At 38.6% G+C, this 21,784-nt stretch overlaps 1 long non-coding RNA gene across 1 annotated transcript in view; it reads left to right on the plus strand.

The window, feature by feature from the left end:
• Positions 1 to 21,784, plus strand: part of LOC132539264 (uncharacterized) — a 123,398-nt gene that overhangs the window by 15,224 nt on the left and 86,390 nt on the right. The window contains exon 2 of the long non-coding RNA XR_009550527.1: positions 1,392 to 1,492. This is a non-coding gene — a long non-coding RNA (uncharacterized LOC132539264). The remainder of the gene's footprint in view (positions 1 to 1,391; positions 1,493 to 21,784) is intronic.

Below are 21,784 nucleotides of genomic sequence, written 5' to 3' on the forward strand. Positions count from 1 at the left end.
TGGTATATTGAGAAGCTTCTGCTCTCTGTGCCCTGCTTTTTATCTGAGCAGAGGATGAGGAGGGTTCCAGATTGTGAAACGGCAGCAGCTGGCAGCTTTATTGTTTTTTAATTAAATAACCCCAAGCCACGGGAGCACACAATAATCCCCCCACCTCCTCCTCTCATGAAACCTTATTAAGCAAGAGGACTATAATTAAACCCGGAATCCACACTTGACACTCTTACCATCAGTTCTCCAACCAGCTCTGGGCCAGAAGGCAACTCTTTCCTTCACATTTTATGGGCAAAGGGCTCATAACAGGGAGAGGGTATCTTTATCTGTCATTTGATGGGCACGTTGGGCTTTTCTCCAGGGCAGGCAGATGTGCCTTTTGTCCTTTACCAGCTCCACTGTGGATGGGCGCTCATCACAGAAAGCAAGAAATCTGCCTGGGAAGGACAGTTTATCTAAAAAAATGTTAGGACTTTGATTTGCAGAACAAGGGAATTTTCCTGGTATTACTTTGCTGTATGTTTGGCTACAGTATGCCAGGAATATATATATTTTTTAAATTTTTATTTATAAAAAGGAAACACTGACAAAAACCATAGGATAAGAGGGGTACAACTCCACACAATTCCTACAGCCAGAACTCCATATCTCATCCCCTCCCCTGATAGCTTTTCTACTGTTTATCCCTCTGGAAGCATGGACCCAGGGTCATTCTGGGGTGCAAAAGGTGGAAGGTCTGGCTTCTGTAATTGCTTCCCCATTGAACATGGGTGTTGACAGGTGGATCCATACTCCCAGCCTGTCTCTCTCTTTCCCTAGTAAGGCAGGGCTCTGGGGAAGTGGGGCCCCAGGACACACTGGTGGGGTCCTCTGGCCAGGGAAGTTTGGGTGGCATCATGTTAGCATCTGGAACCTGTTGGCTGAAAAGAGAGTTAACATATAAAGCCAAATAAATCATTGACTAATCATGAACCTAAAGGCTGGAATACTGTAGATGAAGATTTGGGGGTCTCCAGGAATATTTTTACATGACTGGAGGCAATATGGCTACAGACAGGACTATTTTCTCATACTATTTTGCTGCTCATGTCACTTGGGTCAGTCTGTCCTCTTCCAGTACCTTAACCCAAGGGTGGGGAGCTGTTAACCCGCAGGTCATATGCTGCCTGTTTAATTGCTTGGTCTGGCCCTGCCAAGACAACTGCAAGCAGGACTCAAAATTTAAGAATTCTAGGAGCTTGTTTTATTTTAGTTTTGAAAAATTATTATTGGGTAGCAACAGAGAAAAACTGATAGGAGGGAGGGAGAGAGAGAGAGGGAAAGAGAGAGAGAGAGAGAGAGAGAGAGAGAGAGACCTGCAGCGCTGCTTCACCATTTGTGAAACTTCCTCCCCACAGGTGGAGACCAGTGACTTGAAGCCGGGTCCTTGCATACTATGATGCGAACACTTAACTAGGTCTGCCACCACCTCGCCCCAGGAGCTTGTTTTTATAGCAAGGTAAAGTGTTAATTTTTAAGCTGATAATTTTGTATAGCCCTCAAATTATGTTAAAAATACCCAAATGGCCCTCGGGGGAGAAATGTTTCCCTACTTCGGGAACTTTAACCCTCTCTCCCACTTTTTCCTTGGTTCATTAAAAAAAAAAGTTAATTACTTATTGGGAGGTTAATGATGGACAGGACAACTGCTGGAATGTGGTCCAACTTCTCATCTCACCAAGACAGGTGTCTGCAAAACACTCTCAGTCTCAATTAGGCCCATCACCCTGTATCAGGACCTGAAAGCCCTCCCCCCCACCTTATTTATGAACTTTCTTGTTCCCAGTTTTTAATTGTAGGTCCTATTCTCTCTGTTCGTTGATACTAGGAAACCAGCTTCCTAAGACAGGAACAGACTCATTTAAAAATTCTCTGGCTTTAGGAGACCTGTGGAGAGGAAAAAGAACACAGAAAAGCAAAGCTCTTTTCAGATGTAATCCTTTTGTGTGCAGATAAATTTCTCCCCCAGCCCCAGCTGGGCAGGACCCTAGTAATATTGTTTCCTGTAAAGCCTCCAAACCCAGTGAAAATGAATTTATCATTTACATCATTTCTCTCTCTAGTTCTGACAATTCATATTACCCCAGAACCTGACATCTCCACTTTCATCCAATTGATAAATCATCTCTTTTTGATTTCTGTAACTGAGAAACACAAGCCCAACATACAAAGGAAGATTCATTGGTCGTTTATTTCACATGTGAGCTCCTTGAAAAATTGAATCTGCGTCGCCATTTGGGCATTAATTTCTGACATGCCACTTATCATATTTTGATTGTTTCCACGAGCACACCATGTATTAACTCTTTGGGAATAACTTAACTGATCAAATACACAGCATCTGGTTGTTATGGTAACTCAAGTTCTAAAAATAATACAAAGACCACCTTTAATTGAAATCATAAGAAGTTGTTATGGTAACTGGAATTTTAAAAGTAACTAGGTTAAACTACATTTCATTTTATCTAGCACTTTACACAAACAAATTCTGATTAAAATATCAGGTTTAATTTAATCAGTTAATTAATGTCACTAAATGTCATTTATCTTATAACTCATTTGCATTCACTGTTGAATTTTCCAGTTTACTAATTTGTAGCTATTCTGCCTTCCTTTTAACAGTGTGGAACCTGGGGCAGAGTGTCTAGTGGAAGAAGGAAGCTAGACTGGCTAACAACCTAAAATCTTAATCCGTGTTTATTAGCTTCCTGAAATTCCTGTTTCTCTGTTAACTGGGGATGATGTCATCAACACTGCATTTGTCAAGTTATTTGTGTGGATCAAAAGCAATTATGTATATGAACAAGGTTTTCTATTCAAGGGTACATCTTTATATCATATCCTTTTGTCCACACATGGATTTGGATCTGAATTAATAAAGAAACCATATGTTTACACTTACAACATGGAGTACAGAAGTTTGGGCCAAATAACTAAATTAAAGACAAACGTTTGTTTTCATCTCCTAGGTCAAAACTCTTGAGTACAGAAGTGCAGTTGTCTGGAAGGTAATTGCTAATATCCCCTTTAGTGTCTTGCATATAGGGAGCTTTTAGAAGTTACTTAATAAGTTGACAGGACTGTACAACGATTTAGTACTGTATTCCATATGCATAAAGACCTGTGGCAAAATCAACTCTTACAGTATTCAGATTATCCATGTATATATGTTTATATTACATATATAATATATATGTATATGTATAATAGGGACAGAGAGATACATTGAAGCATCTCTAACTAACACAACATCATCATTCATGAAGCTTTTCACTTGCAGGTGGGGACCAGGAGCTTGAACCTGGGTCCTCGTGCTTTGTAATGTGTTTGCTCAGCCAGGTGTACCACCATCTGGTCTGAGATTGTCCTTATCTGGAGAAGCAAAGCAGACATGGAGACAAAAGTTTCCAATCAAACATTAAGTTACACAAGAGAACAGGATAGGTCAAAAGGGTAGGAAAGTGAATGCAGGTTTTGTGAGTTGGTTTAAGCATAAACTGCTAAGAAGGCAAAGCTTGAGGAGCGTGTTTCAGACATAAAGGACAGAAGGGTTAAGAAGATCATCCCAGTTATTGGGAGTGGCATATATATTAAAGTTTAGGGGTCAGATGGTGATGCACCTGGTTGAGTACGCACATTAAAATGAGCAAGGACCTGGGTTCAAGCCCCTTGTCCCCACCTGCAGGGGGAAAGTTTCACAAGTGGTGAAGCAGGGCTGCAGGTGTCTCTCTCTCTCTCCCTCTCCATCTCCCTCTTCCCTCTCTATTTCTATTCAGTTTGTTTCTATTCAGTCAATAAATAAAAATATTTAAAAGAGAAAGAAAGTTTGCACTTTTCCCAAGGTCTATGCTTATTGATGTCAACAGAGGAGCAGTAGGTGCTAAGATTGGAACAGCCTAGTCTATTTTTTATAGACAAGCACTGAAGAAGCACAGGATTTACTGGCTGAGACTTGAAAAAAAGTCTTGACCCCTAGAAGACAACTGCAAATTTGAATTCAGCACATGTGTAAACATCTATAAGATGTAACACTGGGCCAGTGGAGTTAATTCTTTTTTTTCTTTTCCTAAATATTTCATTACAAATAAAACAATTTAAAGTTTCAGTTTCTTCTCATTAGGCAGAATTTCCAACTCTGTAAAGTGCTTGCCAAGAAATCATAGCCAACCTCAAATTAAATTAGTTAGCTGTCGCCAAATTATTTTATAAACAAAATTACATCTTTTTACTCGTGTTAAAATATTTTATGTGGTATAGAGTGGAAGTTCCAGAAGTAAGAGTTCCAAGAAAATATAAAGTTGTTTAATACTACAGGCAACTCTGTTACTAAGACAGTATTAAGTAGGACTTAATAATAAGAGAAAACAACTACTAAAGCAGCGACAAAGATATTGTTAGGCATGTCAGAACATATTTAGTGACAAGAAATGAAGCTGTATTGTGAAAAGACTGCTGAACCGAGGTTAAGACCTGAGTTCCTTCCCTGGCGCTGTCACCTGCAACTTAAATTTCCACTCTCTCAAAGGAGGGATAGCAAAGCTGAGACCAGATGATAGGTTTCCTTGGTCTTTCTTCGCCAGCTTTTGAATCCATTTCATGATTACCCATTCTGCTGCACTGAATCACTTCCTCCTTGAAACACCTGGACTGGAACTGCTACTTTTTTTTTCCTGACTGAGCACTGATTGATACACTATGCAGTTAATTAAATAGTTTTTTTTTTTCTTGCTGGGGCTCAGTGCTGGCAGTATTAATCTGGAGGTCTTTTCTTTCTTCCTTTCAGTCATTCTTTCTTTCATTCTGTTTTTATTGGACAGGACAAAGAGAAATTGAGAGGGGAGGAGAGGTAAGGTAGAGAGGGAGAGAGAAAGACATCTGCGGACCTGCTTCACCACTTGTGAAGCAAAACCCCTACAGGTAGGGAGCCTGGGGTTTGAACTGGGATTCATGGGCAGGTCTTTGCACTTCATACTATGTAAACTTATCCTGGTGCACCACCACTGGGCCCCCATGAATTAGTTTTTTTATTATTGCTAGAATTATGGCCCAGGTTTAAAAATAGGATTTTGTTTTAGACATTGGTGAACCAAGAATTTTGACTCTTTCAATGTCTTTTTGTGATGTTCCTTCCATCTTAATCCAGGTCAGGCTTCAAATGGAAATCATTCTGCTTGATCCAATTTTTTTTTTCCTTCTCAATATAGAGATCTAGTCAGCTACTACTAGTTAGTTGAGAGAACACTATAGGTATGAAATCTATTTGTCACTCTGTCCTACACTGGGAATAAAAAACTTATTGAAAGGATAGATTAATGGTTGACTGTAAAACACCTTAATCTACTCTTTAGGCTAGAACACACCTTCCTTAGACTTTTGCTCCCATTTGTGGTGATTTTCCAGAAAAAGACTTAAAGGCAGTGGACAATTATGTAGAATGTTATTTTCTAGCTTATATTTTTCCATTTTTTTCAAATGTAGGAAAGTAGAAAAGAATGAATGGGAGTTGAGTGGTAGCACAGAGGGTTAAGTGCACGTGGTGCCAAGCGCAAGGACTGGCATAAAGATCCCGGTTCGAGCCCCCGGCTCCCCACCTGCAGGGGAGTCGTTTCACAAGTGGTGAAGCAGGTCTGTAGGTGTCTTTCTCTCCCCCTCTGTCTTCCCCTCCTCTCTCCATTTCTCTCTGTTCTAACAATGACAACAACAATAATAACAATAAAGCAACAAAAGGAAATAAATAAATATTTTAAAAAATTAAATAAAGAAAAGAATGAATGTGAAATGTGAAAATGTGAAGTAGTGTTTATAATAAATGATGTGTGTTTTATGCAATACCTATCTCCAGTCCAATCTGCATTTACATTCTTCAATTCATAAATGTTCCAAATCATATAAAACAACTTCAAAGTGAGGGAAAGATTTTCTTTTTCTTTAGAAACAAGATGACTTTAAGGTGATACTTTGGTTGAAGGTTTATAAATGAGGTCTATTAATGTAATGACTTTTTAAGTTTTTGTTTTTAATCATGGCATTTTTAAACCAGGGAAGTTCTCAAAGGGGCTGTGGTTTCACCCTCAGCCTATACCTAAACATTTTTAGACTAATGATCATCATTTCTTACCCTCAGTGACTTTCTTCAAAGTAGCTAATTTTTGTTTTATCTTAAAAAAAAAAAAACCACCCACTTTGTCATTGTTTTACTATAGTTATCATGTATATTTTTAATTGGCTAACTCATGTTGCCACTCTCAATTGGATTTTTCTTTTCTCTGATTTTTAAAGGGTAGCTACCCAGTTCTGAGTTGAACTTTTCTCAGTAAGCAATCATTTCAACTACACTACTTTTTTTATAGCTTCACCTCTAATATCTTGGGGAAGGTAGTTACATTTTATGTAGTTTTTAAATTACCTTTGTTATAAAAGAGTTTGAGTTATTGATGTTGATTTGTTCTTGAAACAGTAGCATTGCCTGTTAACGTGCTACAATTACCTACTTGTGTATGCACGCTGACAGATGACTGTCCTTTGTAAAAATAACTAGTGATTTTCATTTCTAATATTATAGTTACAGATATCAGACTTGTCCTTCCATTTTAAACAAAAGAAAGCAAGGTAGGTATTTCAACTATTTTCAGACACTGGATAATAGGTAGCACAGGCATATATATAATCCATGATAGATGGCAAAGAAACAAGGTAAACCCTGGAATCACACTGGTCTTCTTTCTGAATGTGTTTTCTGAACAGTAGCCCAGGCAAAGGAAACCTAAGTAGAACACAATGGTTTTGCTAAATTAAAACAGCAAAGCCTGGAGTTTGGACAGGCAAAGGCAACTGGGATTTAACAGAGTATAAGAGACGAGAAAGGCATAAGGGAAGCATGTATTCAAAAAATCAATTGCATATCCACTATTATTTTCTAAGCTCCTAAAGAAAAAATATTTTTATTTGGGGATTACTGTTTTACAGTCGACAGTAAATACAATAGTTTGTACATGCATAATATTTCCCACTCTTCCACATAACAATACAGTCCCCCACTAGGTCCTCTGCCTTCATGTTCCAGGTTCTGAACCCCTACCCACAGTCTTTTACTTTATAGTGTGACACAGCAACTCCATTCCAAGTTGTGCTTAATATTTTCTTTTCTGATCTTGTTTTTCAACTTCTGCCCGAGAGTGAGATCATTCCATATTCATCCTTCTGTTTCTGATTTATTTCACTTAACATGATTCCTTCTAGCTTCATCCAAGATGGGCTGAAAACAGTGAAGTCACCATTTTTAATAGCTGACTAGTATCCTATTGTGTATATAGACCACAACTTGCTCAGCCACTCATCTGTTGTTGGACACCTGGGTTGCTTCCACGTTTTGGATATTACAAATTGTGCTGCTAAGAACATAGGTATACACAAATCTTTTTGGATAGTTGTGTTTGGTTCCTTAGGATATATATATCCCCAGGAGAGGAATTGCAGGACCATAGGGTAGATCCATTTCTAGCCTTTTGAGAGTTCTTCAGACTGCCCTCCAAAGAGGTTGAACACATTGGCATTCCCACAGGCAGTGCAGGAGGGTTTCTTTGTCCCCAGAACCTCTCGACATTTGTTGCTGCTACTTTTTCTGATGTATAACATTCTCCCAGGAGTGAAATAGTATCTCATTGTTGTCTTTAGTTGCATTTCTCTGACAATCAGTGACTTGGATTATTTTTTCAAGTTTCTCAGCCTTTCAGATCTCTTCTGTCCATGTCCTCTCCCCATTTTTGGATGGGGTCATTTGTGTTCTTGCTGTTGAGTTTGGCAAGCTCTTTATATATTATGGTTATTAGCCTCTTGTCTGATGTATGACATGTAAAGATATTCTCCCATTCTCTGAGGGGTCTCTTGGTTTGGGTATTGATCTCTTTTGCTGAGCAGAAGATTTTTAATTTGATGTAGACCTATTGGTTTATCCTTGTATTATTCTCCTTTGTAGTTGGATTCATTTCATTGAAGATGTCTTTGAAATTTATACGGAAAAGAGTTCTGCTAATATTTTCCTCTAAGTATCTGATAGTTTTTGGTCTAACATCCAAGTCATTGATTCACATGGAATTTACTTTTGTGTTTGGTGAAATATAGTGGTTTAGTTTCATTCTTCTGCATGTTTGAATCCAATTTTTCTAACACCATTTGTTGAAGAGACACATTTCATAATCTGGGCACCTTTGTTAAAGATTAGATGTTCATAGGTGTGAGGGCTTACTTCTGGGCTCTCAATTCCATTCCACTGGTCAGTATGTTTATTGTTGACTTGTGTTTTTTGATCCATTATTCTACTCTCTCCCTTTTAATGGGTAAGTTCAGGCCATTGACATTTATTGATATCATAGACTGAAGATAATTTAATGACATTATCATAGATTTCTAGACTTTTCTGATATATGGCATATTTATGGTGGTCTGACTGTTTATAGAATCTTTCAGAACTTCTTTCAGGGCAGGCTTGGTGATAGTTGATTCTTTCAACTTTTGCTTATCTGAGAAGATTTTTATGCCTCCATCTAGTCTGAATGACAATTTAGCAGGATAAAGTAGTCTTAGTTTAAAGCCTTTCTCACTGAGCACTCTATAGATATCTTGCCATTATTTTCTGGCCTGTAGTCTTTATGTGGAGAAATCTGTTGCTAATCTTATGGGGTTTCCTCTGTAGATGACTCTTTGTTTTCCTCTTGCAGGCTTTAGGACCCTTTCTTTATCCTTAAATATATATATTTTTCATTCTAAGTATAATGTGTCATGGTGTCTTTAAGTCTGGGTTAATTCTTTTTGGAATCCTCTTAGCTTCTTGAACCTTTATGTCTTTGATGTTGCCTATACTGGAGAAGTTCTCAGCTATTATGTCCTTTAGAATTCATTCTTTTTTTTTCTTTTTTCTTTAAGAAAGGATTCATTAACAAAACTATAGGGTAGGAGGGGTACAATTCCACACAATTCCCACCACCCAATCTCCATATCCCACCAACTCCCCTGATAGCTTTCCCATTCTCTATCCCAATGGGAGCATGGACCCAGGGTCATTGTGAGTTGCAGAAGGTAGAAGGTCTGGCTTCTGTAATTGCTTCCCCACTGAACATGGGCGTTGACTGGTCGGTCCATGCTCCCAGTCTGTCTCACTCTTTCCCTAGTAGGATGGTTCTCTGGGGAAGCAGAGCTCCAGGACACATTGGTGGAATCTTCAGTCCAAGAAAGCCTGGCCAGCATCCTGATGACATCTGGAACCTGGTGACTGAAAAGAGAGTTAACATATGAAGCCGAAAAAATTGTTGAGCAATCATGGACCCAAAGCTTGGAATAGTGGAGAGGAAGTGTGAGGGAGGTAGTCACTGCAAACTCTAGTGTACTTCTGCTTTCAGGTATATATTTTGCAGTAGTTTATGGATACGTGTGAAGATATGCTCTCTCTCACAGAAACTGGTGTATATCTAGGTTTTGGGACTTTGTTAGAAAGTGAACCACCTGAGATGGAATTAGAGTATACTATGAAAGGAAAGGTCTCACCTGAGTACTGAAGCTGAAGGGTTGTCATTCCACCCGTAAATTCTCTGGACACAGTCTGAAGTGAAGCATGTTGAGGTGGCAATCATTGCGTTGGTTAGGTTGTGATCGGCAGATGCAATATTATTTGATATGGCTTGGGAGAGGCATACAGGAAAGTGGGCCCTATACAATGGTTCTAGGACTGGGGGAAGTAGATGCTCTATAGTGGAGATGTGAGGTTCCTGCTGTCTTAGGGTTCAAAAAGACAATCGATAGTTAATGTTATCATCACATTATTTGGTAATTGGGTTAACTTTGAAAAGTCCTTTTGTTAGGGTTTGCTGTACAGTACCCAGTATCTTGTATATAGCTGTGCTATTGGTTGCTTCTGATCTACTTGGTCTAGGCTTTTGAGAGAGTCTGCATATCAATTATACAGCCTATATATTGAAAAGATTCAGTTTGTGATTTGAAAAACTTCGAGACATAAAATTAATTTTCCCCCTCTCATATTAACTAGTGATTTATATGACTACATTTTAGTAGGAGTGTACATAAACATCATTCCCACCACCAAAAGACTGTGACCCATCCCTCCCACCCACTCCCACCCCCCACTGGCCCAGGAAGCTGCATGTTTACCCTTCACCACAGGGTTTTTACTTTGATGTCCTACTTACAATTTGGTCAGGTCCTGCTTTTAGTTTCCCTTCCAGATCTTCTTACTCAACTTCTGTTGATGAGTGGGATCATCCCATACTCATCTTTATCTTTCTGACTTAGCTCACTTAACATAATTCCTTCTAGCTCTGACCAAGATGGGTCAGAGAGGGTGGGTTCATTGTTCTTGATAGCTGCATAGTATTCCATTGTGTATATATACCACAGCTTTCTCAGCCACTCATCTGTTGTTGGGCACCAGGGTTGCTTCCAGGTTTTAGCTATTATGAATTGTGCTGCTATGAACATAGGTGTACACACCTCTTTTTGGTTGGGTGTTATGGAGTCCTTGGGGTATAACCCCAGGAAAGTAATTACTGGATCATATGGAAGGTCCATGTCTAGCCTTCTGAGAGTTTTCCAGACTGCTCTTCACAGAGGCTGTACCAATTTACATTCCCACCAGCAATGTAAAAGGGTTCCTCTGTCCCCACAACCTCTCCAGCATTTGTTGCTGCTGTCCTTTTTGACGTATGCCATTCTTACAGGAGTGAGGTGGTATATTAGTGTTGTCGTAATTTGCATTTCTCTGACAATCAGTGACCTAGAGCAGTTTTTCATATGTTTGTTAGCCTTTTGGATCTCTTCTGAGGTGAATGTTTTGTTCATATCCTCTGCCCATTTTTGGATGCGGTCATTTGCTTTTTTGGTGCTAAGTTTGCTGAGCTCTTTATATATTTTGGTGATTAGTTTCTTGTCTGATGTCTGGCATGTGAAGATCTACTCCTAGTCTGTGAGGGGTCTCTTAGTTTGTTGAATAGTTTCTTTGGATGTGCAGAAGCCTTTCAATTTGATGTAGTTCCATTGGTTTGTTTCTGCTTTAGTCTTCCTTGCAATTGGGTTTGATTCATCAAAGATGTTCTTAAGGTGTAGGTGGGAAACTGTTTTACCAATGTTTTCCTCTAAGTATTTGATTGTTTCTGGTCTGACATCTAGGACTTTGATCCATTTGGAGTTGATTTTTGTTTCTGGTGAGATAAAGTGGTTCAATTTCATTCTTCTGCATGTCACAACCCAGTATTTCCAGCACCATTTATTGAAGAGAGCCTCCTTTTTCCACTTAATGCTTTGGGCCCCCTTATCAAAGATTAGATGTCCATAGGTGTGGGGATTTATTTCTGGGCTTTCAATTCTGTTCCACTGGTCTGTGTGCCTATTTTTGTTCCAGTACCATGCTGTTTTGATGATGATGGCTTTATAATATACTTTAAGGTCTGGGAGTGTGATGCCTCCATTTCTGTTTCTTTTCCTTAAGATGGTTTTGGTGTTTTCAGGTTCCAGATAAATGATTGTAGTGTTTGTTCTATTCTCTTAAAGAAGTTTGGTGGAACTTTGATGGGTATTGCAATAAATTTGTATATGGCTCTGGGGAGAATATTCATTTTGATGATATTTATTCTTCCAATCCATGAGCATGGGATATCTTTCCATTTCTTGGTAGCAGTTTCTATTTTCCTTGAGTAGTGACTCATAGTTTTCAGCATAAAGTCTTTTACTTCTTTGGTCAACTTTATTCCTAGGTATTTTATTGATTTTGCTGAAACAGTAAATGGGAGTGATTTCTGGATGTCTTCTTCTTCTTCAGATTTAGTGTTTGCATAAAGAAATGCCACTGATTTTTGTACATTGATTTTGTAGCCTGATACCTTGCTATATTGCCTAATAACTTCCAGTAGTTTTCTGCTGGATTCTTTAGGTTTTTCTTTGTATACTATCATATCATCTGCTAATAGTGAGAGCTTGACTTCTTCCCTTCCAATCTGTATTCCTTTGATTCCTTTCGCTTGCCTGATTGCTATGGCAAGAACTTCCAGTACTATCTTGAAGAGTAACGGTGACAGTGGACAGCCCTGTCTAGTCCCCGATCTGAGGGGGAAAGCTTTCAGCTTCTGTCCATTGAGTATGATGTTGGCTGTAGGTTTGCTATATATAGACTCCGCTATCTTGAGGAATTTCCCCTCTATTCCCATTTTTTGTAGAGTTTTGGGCATGAATGGGTGTTGGATTTTGTCAAAGGCTTTCTCTGCATCTATTGAGATAATCATGTGGTTTTTGGCTTTGCTTTTATTGATGTGGTGAATGACATTGATTGATTTACAGATGTTGAACCAGCCCTGCATTTCTGGGATGAATCCCACTTGGTCGTGATGAACAATCTTTTTGATATGTTGCTGTATCCGGTTGGCCAAGATCTTGCTTAATATTTTGGCATCTATGTTCATCAGAGATATTGGTCTGTAGTTTTCCTTTTTTGTTCTGTCCCTATCAGCTTTTGGTATCAGGGTGATGTTGGCTTCATAGAAGGTGGAAGGGAGTATTCCTGTTTCTTCAATCTTATGGATAAGCTTAAGAAGTATGGGTACTAACTGTTTCCTTAAAGTTTTGTAGAATTCATTTGTGAAACCATCTGGTCCAGGACTTTTGTTGTTGGGGAGGTTCTTAATAACGGTTTCAATTTCTTTGTCTCTGATTGGTGCATTTAGGTTTTATAGTTCTTCTTGGTTCAGTTTTGGAAGGGCATATGCTTCTAGGAATTGTTCCATTTCTTCCAGATTCTCTAGCTTGGTGGCATATAGTTCTTTATAGAAGTTTCGCAGGATTCTCTGGATTTCTGCGGTGTCAGTTGTGATATCTCCTCCATCGTTTACAATTCTATTAATTTGAGTCTTCTCTCTTTTTTGTTTGGTGAGTCTGGCTAGGGGTTTCTCAATTTTGTTTAATCTTTCAAAGAACCAACATTTGGCTTCATTGATCTTTTGTATGATTCTTTTATTTTCGATGTTGTTTATTTCTGCTCTAACTTTAGATTTCTGTCCTTCTGGTTGCTTTAGGGTTCCTTTGTTCCTCTTCCTGTAAGTCCTTGAGGTGTGCAGTAAGGTCGCTCATTTGAGCTTCTTCTTGGTGTTTAATATGTGATTGTATGGCTATAAGTTTCCCTCTCAGTACTGCTTTAGCTGTGTCCCAAATATTTTGATAGGTTGTGTCTTCATTTTTTTTGTTTCCAGGAACATTTGCATTTCCTGTTTGAGTGAATCTCTGACCCAGTGGTTCTTAAGGAGTATGTTGTTTAGTTTCCAAATTCTGTGACTTTTAATATTTGTCTGTTTGTTGTTAAATGTTCCTCTTACCCCACTGTGGTCTGAGAAGATACTTGGGATGATTTCAATGTTCTTGAATTTATTGATGCTGTCTTTGTGGACTTACATGAGGTCTATCCTTGAGTATGTGTTATGTGGATTTGAAAAGAAGGTGTATTCCAGTTTTTTGGGGTGAAGGAATCTGAAAATTTCCAACAGGTCCAGTCTGTCAATCTGTTCATTCAATTCTCTTGTATCTTTGTTGGTTCTCTGCTTTGTTGATCTGTCTAAGTGTGAGAGTGGGGTATTGAAGTCTCCCACTATTATTGTATTACTACTGATGTATTTTTGAAATTCTTTCAGTAAGTGCTGACGTATTTAGATGGTCCCTCATTGGGTGCATAGATGTTAATAATTGTTAAGTCTTCTTGGCTGATTGATCCTCTAAGCATTATGTAATGTCCTTGCCTATCTTTTATTACTTTATTTAATTTAAAATCTATTGTGTCTGAGATAAGAATGGCTGTTCCTGCCCTTTTTTGTGGTCTGTTAGCCTGTATGATATTTTTCCATCCTTTCACTTTAAGTCTGTGTTTATCTTGTTGTGACAGATGGGATTCTTGCAAGCAGCATATGGTTGGGTTATGTTTTCTGATCCACCCCCCAACTCTGTGCCTTTTGATGGGTGAGTGTAAGCCATTGACATTTATTGATATTATGGATTTAATGTATTATAGTGCCATTGTTCAAAAAAAATTTTTTTGTTTGCTCCAATATATTGCCAGTATTATAGTGATTTTCTTGTTTATAAAAGGCCTTTTAGAACCTCTTTGAGGCTGGTTTGGTGATGGTTGCCTCCTTTAACTGTTGTTTGTCTAAGAAGGTTTTGATCCCTCCATCTAGTTTGAATGAACGTCTAGCAGGATATATTATCCTTGGTTGAAACCCTTTTTCATTCAGGGCTCGATAGATATCTTGCCATTCTCTTCTGGCTTTTAGAGTTTGAGTGGAGAAGTCTGCAGATAATCTTATGGGTTTTCCCTTGTATGTGACTTTTTGTTTCTCTCTTGCAGCCTTTAGGATCCTTTCTTTATCCTTATTTCTTTTCATTGTGACTATGATGTGTCTTGGTGTCTTCAGGTCTGGGTTGATTCTGTTTGGTACTCTCTGGGCCTCTTGAATCTTGATGTCCTTTCTGTTATTCAGGTCTGGGAAATTTTCTTCTATTATTTACTCTAGAATGTTTGCTTCCCCTTCCTCTCTTTCTTCCTCTGGCAGGCATATTATGCAAATTTTACTTCTTTTGAGATCATCCCATATGTCTCTGTTGTTGTTTTTAGTGTCTCTCAATCTCTTTTTAAGCTCTTTCACCTCTTTCTTCGTTTTCTCTAACTCATTCTCTGTCTGACTAATTTTGTTTTCTGCTTCTGTTAGTCTGTTTTACCTTGCCTCAACTTCTTTCTTCATTACAGCTATTTCAGCTTTCAGTTCTCTAATTGCCTCAAGAGAATCAGTATTTTCCTTGGGGGTCTCAACTGTTGTTTACCTAATACTGCCATTCCTTTCCTCCAATGTTGTTTTCATTTCTGTGATTAATAAGTTTATTATTGCTTGCATACTTTTCTTATCTATGGTTACTTCTGGCTGATTTGTAGTTTCTTCTGGGCTCTTGTCTTCATTCATTGGAGTAGCAGTTTTATTTGTTTTTGATCTACCCATTTTTTTGATTTATGTGTTTCTTTTTTTTATGCTCTGCTGTTACTCAGCTGTTGTGTCTTGAGTACAAGCAACACTGTACTAAATACATTTATGACAATTGCACTCACCAACCTCAGGAATTACAGTAGCAACTCAAGCAAGTATTGAAGTAGTTTAATCACTACCAGTTAGCCAAACAATTTCTCCAATCCATGAAAGAATAGTAACCAAATCCCAGTGAAGAAGAAAGAGAAAAGAAAGAAGGGATAGCAAGAATAGACAGTTATGCAAATCTACTATCTACTGTATATTCTAGGGGTAACAAGAGAGGAAAGGGAAGTAGAGCAGAGATACACACATAGAGAGTCCACTCTGAGTCAGATTTCTTCCCCAAAATAATTCACAAATTCAGAAAGGCAAAGAAGAAGGAAGAAAGAAGTGTATGACAAGATAAAAAAAAAGAAAAGAAAAAAGAGACAAGTGAGAGAAAAGAGAAAAGATAAGAAAAAGAGCTGTAATTAAATAGCAGTGAAAGGAAAGGTTTTTTTATTACTTTATTTTTAATTAAATTAAATTTAATTTTTTTAATTAGCTACTAGGAGTAGGTAGTGGAGAGTCTGTAGAGGAGGTAGGAGTAAGGAGACAAGTTCCTCCCACAATAGATAAGATGTCCACTACCCTAGCAATGAAAGATACCCTAAGAGTTAATTCTGATCAACCTAAAGGGGGGGAAGATATATGACTTTATATAATATTAATAGTAAAATAGAGCAGGGTAAAAAAAAAAAAAAAAAAACCTTGTCCCAGATTACTTCAAACCTAGTGATCAGAGGCAGCTGATGGTTAAGAAAGAGAGAGAGAGAGAGAGAAAAAAAAACACCTCAGGACTAGACAAGGATAGCTGAAATAGACAGTTTTGTAGATCTTCTATCCACTGTATATTCTAGGGGTAGCTAAAGGAGGAAGGGATGTTGAGCAGAGTTACTCACAGTGAGAGTCCAACTCTGAGTCAGAATTCTTCCCCAAAGTAATTCCCAAATGTGTATCAGTGAATTCAAAAACCACACTGTTTGGTGGTGTGGGGGCTGGGGCCTGTGGCTTTGGAAGCTGTAGGATTAAGGAAGAAAGGATGGCAAGAATGAGAAAAAGAAAAAAAAAGAAAGAGAGATAAAAATGAAAAAGATAAGAAAAAGAACAGTCATAAAAGAGCGGTGAAAGGAGTTTTTTTATTATTTATTTTTAATTATTTAATTAGCTATGCAGGGTGAGGTGGGGGGGTTGGCTACTTAGAAAGAAAAAAGTCCAGAGGTTTCAGAAGGGTATAGACTTAGAATAAATGATATTCCCTGGTGGGACAGGAATTTTGGTAAAGAAAGGGGCTCAGCAGGGGAGCCTGCTAGGATCTGGTCCCCAGGGACTGGTAATGGGGGGGGGGGTGAAGGGGGAGGAGGTGTGCTTAATAATTTAAAAGAAAGAAAAAAAATTTTCCCCTTTTTTTCCTACTCTATATTTTAACTCAAATTAAGTTATAGTCACCCCCTTGGTGTCACCACTAGGACCCCTTATTGACTGGCCTACTAAAGGCAGAAAATCCTACCGTTTCCAGAACATGTGGTCAGAGCTCAAGCCACTAGCAGCTTCTCAGTCCTCCATCTTCCGGGAACCCCCCTAGAATGCATTCTTTCCTTCCCTCTCTTTATTCCTCTGGTAAGCCAATAATGCGTATATTATTTCTTTTGAAGTCATCCCACATGTCTCTGTTGTTGTTTTCAGTATCTCTTAATCTCTTTTTGATATATCTCTCTTTTTTCTTAGTTTTCTCTAATTCATCCTCATACTTACTAATTCTGTTTTAAGCCTCATTTATTCTATTCTCTCTCCCCTTTGTTATTTTCTGTAGCTCAGCTATTTTGTTACCTTGTGCTGATACTGTATTAGCTTGTTCAGCTAGTTGTATTCTTAGCTCAGGTATTTCAGCTTTTAGCTCTTTAATTACCTTGAGGTATTGTTTTCTTTCAGAGCCTCATTTATTGTTTTCCCATTTATGATAACTTTACTTTCAAGCTCTTTCGTCACTCCTGTGACTAATTCCTCAGTTGCCATTTGAATGTTAACCACATTCTTCTGTGCTTCTTCCTTTGGAGGTTTTTACCTGGGCTTTTATCCTAGTTCATTTCTCTAATGGTTCTTCTTGTTTTACACGTTGTATATAGTGTGTTATAAGGTCCCTTTTCAGTACTTTTCAAATTACTGATCAGTCTTGCCTGGATTGACTTGTGTCTAAGTAAGGTACTTAAAGAGCTCACAGTTGTGGAAATTAACAGTTGATTCAATGGTATTTCAATACCTGATTTACAGCATAGTGGCTGTTAAAGCCTCTTTTGTTCTTTTTCTTCCCTGTAGTCTATGGGAGCTCAATGGCTTTTAAACTATAAGTAGGCTTTTTAGTTTAATCACTCATTCCTGACCAAGAGCTACTTCAGGGTTGGGGAGGGATACCACAGTGGTTATGCACAGAGACTCCCACACTCCAAATATCCAAAACCACAGTCTCAATTCAGCCACTTTGTCAGCTGTCAGAACCAAGCTGGCAATACTACTTGGTCCTGTAGTTTCCAATCAAATCCCATTTATACTCTATGGGTTCTGTAGCATTTATTAATCCTGTCTCCCAATTCATCAAGTGAACAATGTGTAAAGTCTCCCACTATACAGCCCCCCCCCCCAGTCCACTGGGGTGTAGATCACCTGAGTTTTCCAACCAGTTCTCTGTCACCTGATGTCAGCTCAGTTACTCCCAGCTGCTGCTCAAGCCTCAGATCACAGTAGCAATTGAGACTCACAGTTTTATTTGGTGAACCTTAGGGGAACCCTCTCCTCCCTTCAGCAGTGCTTTTGTTTGTAAAACAGACTGGATGTGGGAGTCAGGCAGTAGCACAGCAGGTTAAGCGCATATGGCACAAAGCGCAAGGACCTGCATAAGATCCTGGTTCGAGCCCCCTGCTCCCCACCTGAAGGGAGTTGCATCACAGGCAGTCAAGTAGGTCTGTTGGTGTTTACCTTTCTCTTACCCTCTCTGTCTTCCTCTCCTCTCTTCATTTCTCTCTGTCCTGTATAACAACAATGACATTAATAACAATAAAAAACCAGGGCAAAAGAGAAAATAAATAAATAAATATTTTTAAAAAGTTAAAAAAATAAAACAGACTGGATGTGGCACCTCAACCTGAAAACTGCCAGACTGTTAACCAGCTGCTTGGGAGTAGATCCAGAAAACATTTTTTTAAATTGCTCAAATATATATCTCTGCCTTATTTTTGATACAGGGCAAAAGTAGGATATACAAAGTATAACATATGGCCAAATGGAGATTATTACAAGATGCATGGTTGGTTTCACATGCAAAATCTATTGTTACAGCTCGTCATTAACAGAATAAAAGGTGGTAGTGGGGAAATCATTTGAATGTTTAAATAAAAAAGAATGTTTAAATAAAAAATTAACTGGCAAAATGAAATGCTACTTCATGATAAAACCTTGCTGCAAACTGGAAATAGAAGAGGACTTGCTCAATCTGCAAAGAATATTTACCAAGAAAAATAGCATTCTTCCTTTATATATGTAGAAATACACGTGTATTGTATTGTGATGTGTGCACTTAACCAGGTGCACCACTACCAGGCCCAAGTATATTGTATTTTAAAAACCAATCTTGGCTAGTACTTTCCTTGATTTGGTTCTGAGCACTGAGTCCTCTTTTAGTAGTTGTCTGCTGCCCATTACTCTTGAATATGAGGATACAGTCTAATCTAATTAAATCTTCAAATTCTACCATGTCCCAACAGAGGAAACACCATTCTTAAGAAACAACATTAAACGGACAGTTGCTGTTGCACCTGGTTGAGTGCACATGTTACAATATGCAAGGACTAAGGTTAAAGCCCCCATTACCTACCTGTATGGGGAAAGCTTTGCAAGTGGTGAAGCAGGGATGCAGGTGTCTCTCTGTCTCTCTTCCTGTCTCTATTACCTCCTTCCCTCTCAATTCCTGTCTATCTCTATCCAATAAACAAAGATATAAAAAATAAAAATGAAGTAATGCTGATAATTCTAGCTGACAGTTTGAACTGACATTATTATTATTTTTTGTCTCCAGGGTTATTGTGCTGGGGCTCAGCGCCTGCACTATGAATCCACTGCTCCTGGAGGCCATTTTTTTCTATTTTCTTGCCCTTATTGTTGCTATTATTGTCGTTGTTGGATAGGACAGAGAGAAATAGAGAGAGGATTGAAGATGGGGGAAGAATGGTAGATACCTGAAGAATTGCTTCACTGCTTGTAAAGCAACCCCCCACCCCACAGGTGGGGAGCCGGGGGCTCAAAGAGGGATCTTTACTCCAGTCCTTGTGCTTCGTGCCATGTGTGCTTAACTTGCTGCAATACTGCCTGACCCTGTATTAATATTATTTAAATTTATTTTAATTAGCCAAGCACTATGTGTTCATTGATGTAAAATTATGTCTATATAGTCCTTACCTGTAGAAGCAAAAAACTCATTGGTAACCACACAAGAACACTTCTCTTACTCCCTCCCATTCTGCATTTTTCTCCCAGATGTGTACAGCAGTCACCATCAACAGTTTTTGCAATTTCATGCATGTGTAGGAATGTGCATATATATGTATATAGATAATTTGTGCCCTTTGATATCTGGTGTAATATCAAAGGCTGCGACCTGGTTGCTGTTGCTGCCTTTGATATATGTTTACAAGCACTAAAATGGCCAAAGAGTAAACAGTGGGAGGTAAATGTGCACAAGCAAAGCACTTGGTTAATTTGGTTAATCAACTCTATCATAAGCAGCCTGGCCCTGACTACACAGCATGCTGGAAGCTCCCAGCAGGGAAGAAGGAGGGAGCTAGCGATGGGGGAAATTAACTCATCATCACATCCCATTGACGATGATTCATGCTGTTGTCTATGTCTGAAGAGCCTGATTGGAGAGAGTGGGGTGGGAGCCCTGTAGCACTTCAGGACAGCAGTCGTTCTTGGTTGTAGTTTCTGTTTATGGCGATTCAGCAAGCAGGATACAAAGAATGTCGGAAACTTGAACCAGGTGCACAGTAAGGCTCTCTGTCTATCTGGCTCTGGTTTAGAGCTGTGCACTTGTTGCCCCAGGCTCTGCACTGATTCTTTCTTGTTAGTGAGAGCAAGTATTGGCAATGTACAATCAATGTAGTAGAATGTGCAGATTTGACATGACAGAAGCTTACAAGGTAGTTCTTGTTGAGGATTTCATTTTTCAAAATAACTTTCTATTTAGAATAAATGTCTAAATAGATTTAGGTTAAAAGAAAAATATTCAAGACCTCCTACCCATTTTCCCTTCTTAATATTTCACTTTAGAATGTTGTACTAGTTGTGATTACTGAACCCACCTTGATACATTATTATCAACTAAGCCTCATGCTTTATTCAGATTGCCTTCATTTTAACCTTAGGTTCTCTTTCTGTTCCAGGACACCAGGAAGGGCCTGTATTATAATTAGTATTATGTCTCCTCAGACCCCTCTTGGCTGTGATACGTTCTTAGATTTTCTTTGTTTTGGGTGACCTTGACAGCTTTAAGGAGTGACCACTTAGGTATTTTATAGAATGTCTCTCAACTAGGATTGTCTGATTTTTGTCTTCTGATTTACACTGGGATTATGGATGAGGGGAGGAATAACACATGGGTGAAGTGTCATTCTCATCACATCTAGAGTCTCTTCAATGGGTACCATGGGGTGGCATACCCAGTAAGTCATATATAATACTACACAAGAAGACCTGGGTTCAAGTCCTCACCTCCACCTGTGGGGGATGAGGGTGGGGTGGAAGATGGAAGCTTCACAATTGGTGAAGCAGGCTGCACATGTCTTTATTTTTCTCTCTGCTTCTCTTTACCCCTCTATTTCTCTTTGTTACTATTAAAATGAAAAGAAGTGAAGAGAAGAGAAGGGAAGGGATGAGATTAAAGAAAATGGCTGCTGGGAGTTGTGGAATCACCAGACACACACACACACACACACACACACACACACACACACACACACACACACAATAAACAAACAAAAAAACAAAACACCAAATCTCATTGATGACTCTGGTAGCAAAACAAAACAAAAACAGTCCTTTCAATCAAGGTAAAATCACTGTTTTTGGCAAAATTGTTGACCAGGTTGAAGCAGTCTTCTTCGGTTTTCAATGAGAAACAAGATTTTTCTTGCCCTACTCAGAATGCTTCCTTTATAGGGAAGTTACTGTATATTCTAAATGTAAGGGTGAGAATTAAGTTTCATCTTCCTAGGAACAGAGTATGCACATAAATTATTTAGAACTCTGCATGGGAGCATTAATTATAATTCAATATTAATTTACTTTATTGCTCTAAAACTGTTACTTCTTTCACCACTGAGAACACTCCTACAGCTTTAAGACATTTCAGCATCATTTTTTTGAGCACCCCCTTATCTCTTGGTATTACAAGATGCTCTAGTCCCATCTTGTATATTTCTCCCTTCCATTCTAGAATAATTCATTTCTTAAAGGACTCCTGGTTCTTTTTACTATAAAATGCTGTTCGAAAGAAGAATTGGGTGTTTTATATCCTTGGCGCTCCTGGAGTGTTAATGTTTTCAGGTTGAGATAATAGTGTTAGAAAATATATGTGTGCATACAAGATTCAAATATCTCTC

The sequence above is a fragment of the Erinaceus europaeus genome, chromosome 7 (assembly GCF_950295315.1).
Source record: "Erinaceus europaeus chromosome 7, mEriEur2.1, whole genome shotgun sequence".
In the NCBI taxonomy this organism is placed as follows: domain Eukaryota; kingdom Metazoa; phylum Chordata; class Mammalia; order Eulipotyphla; family Erinaceidae; genus Erinaceus; species Erinaceus europaeus.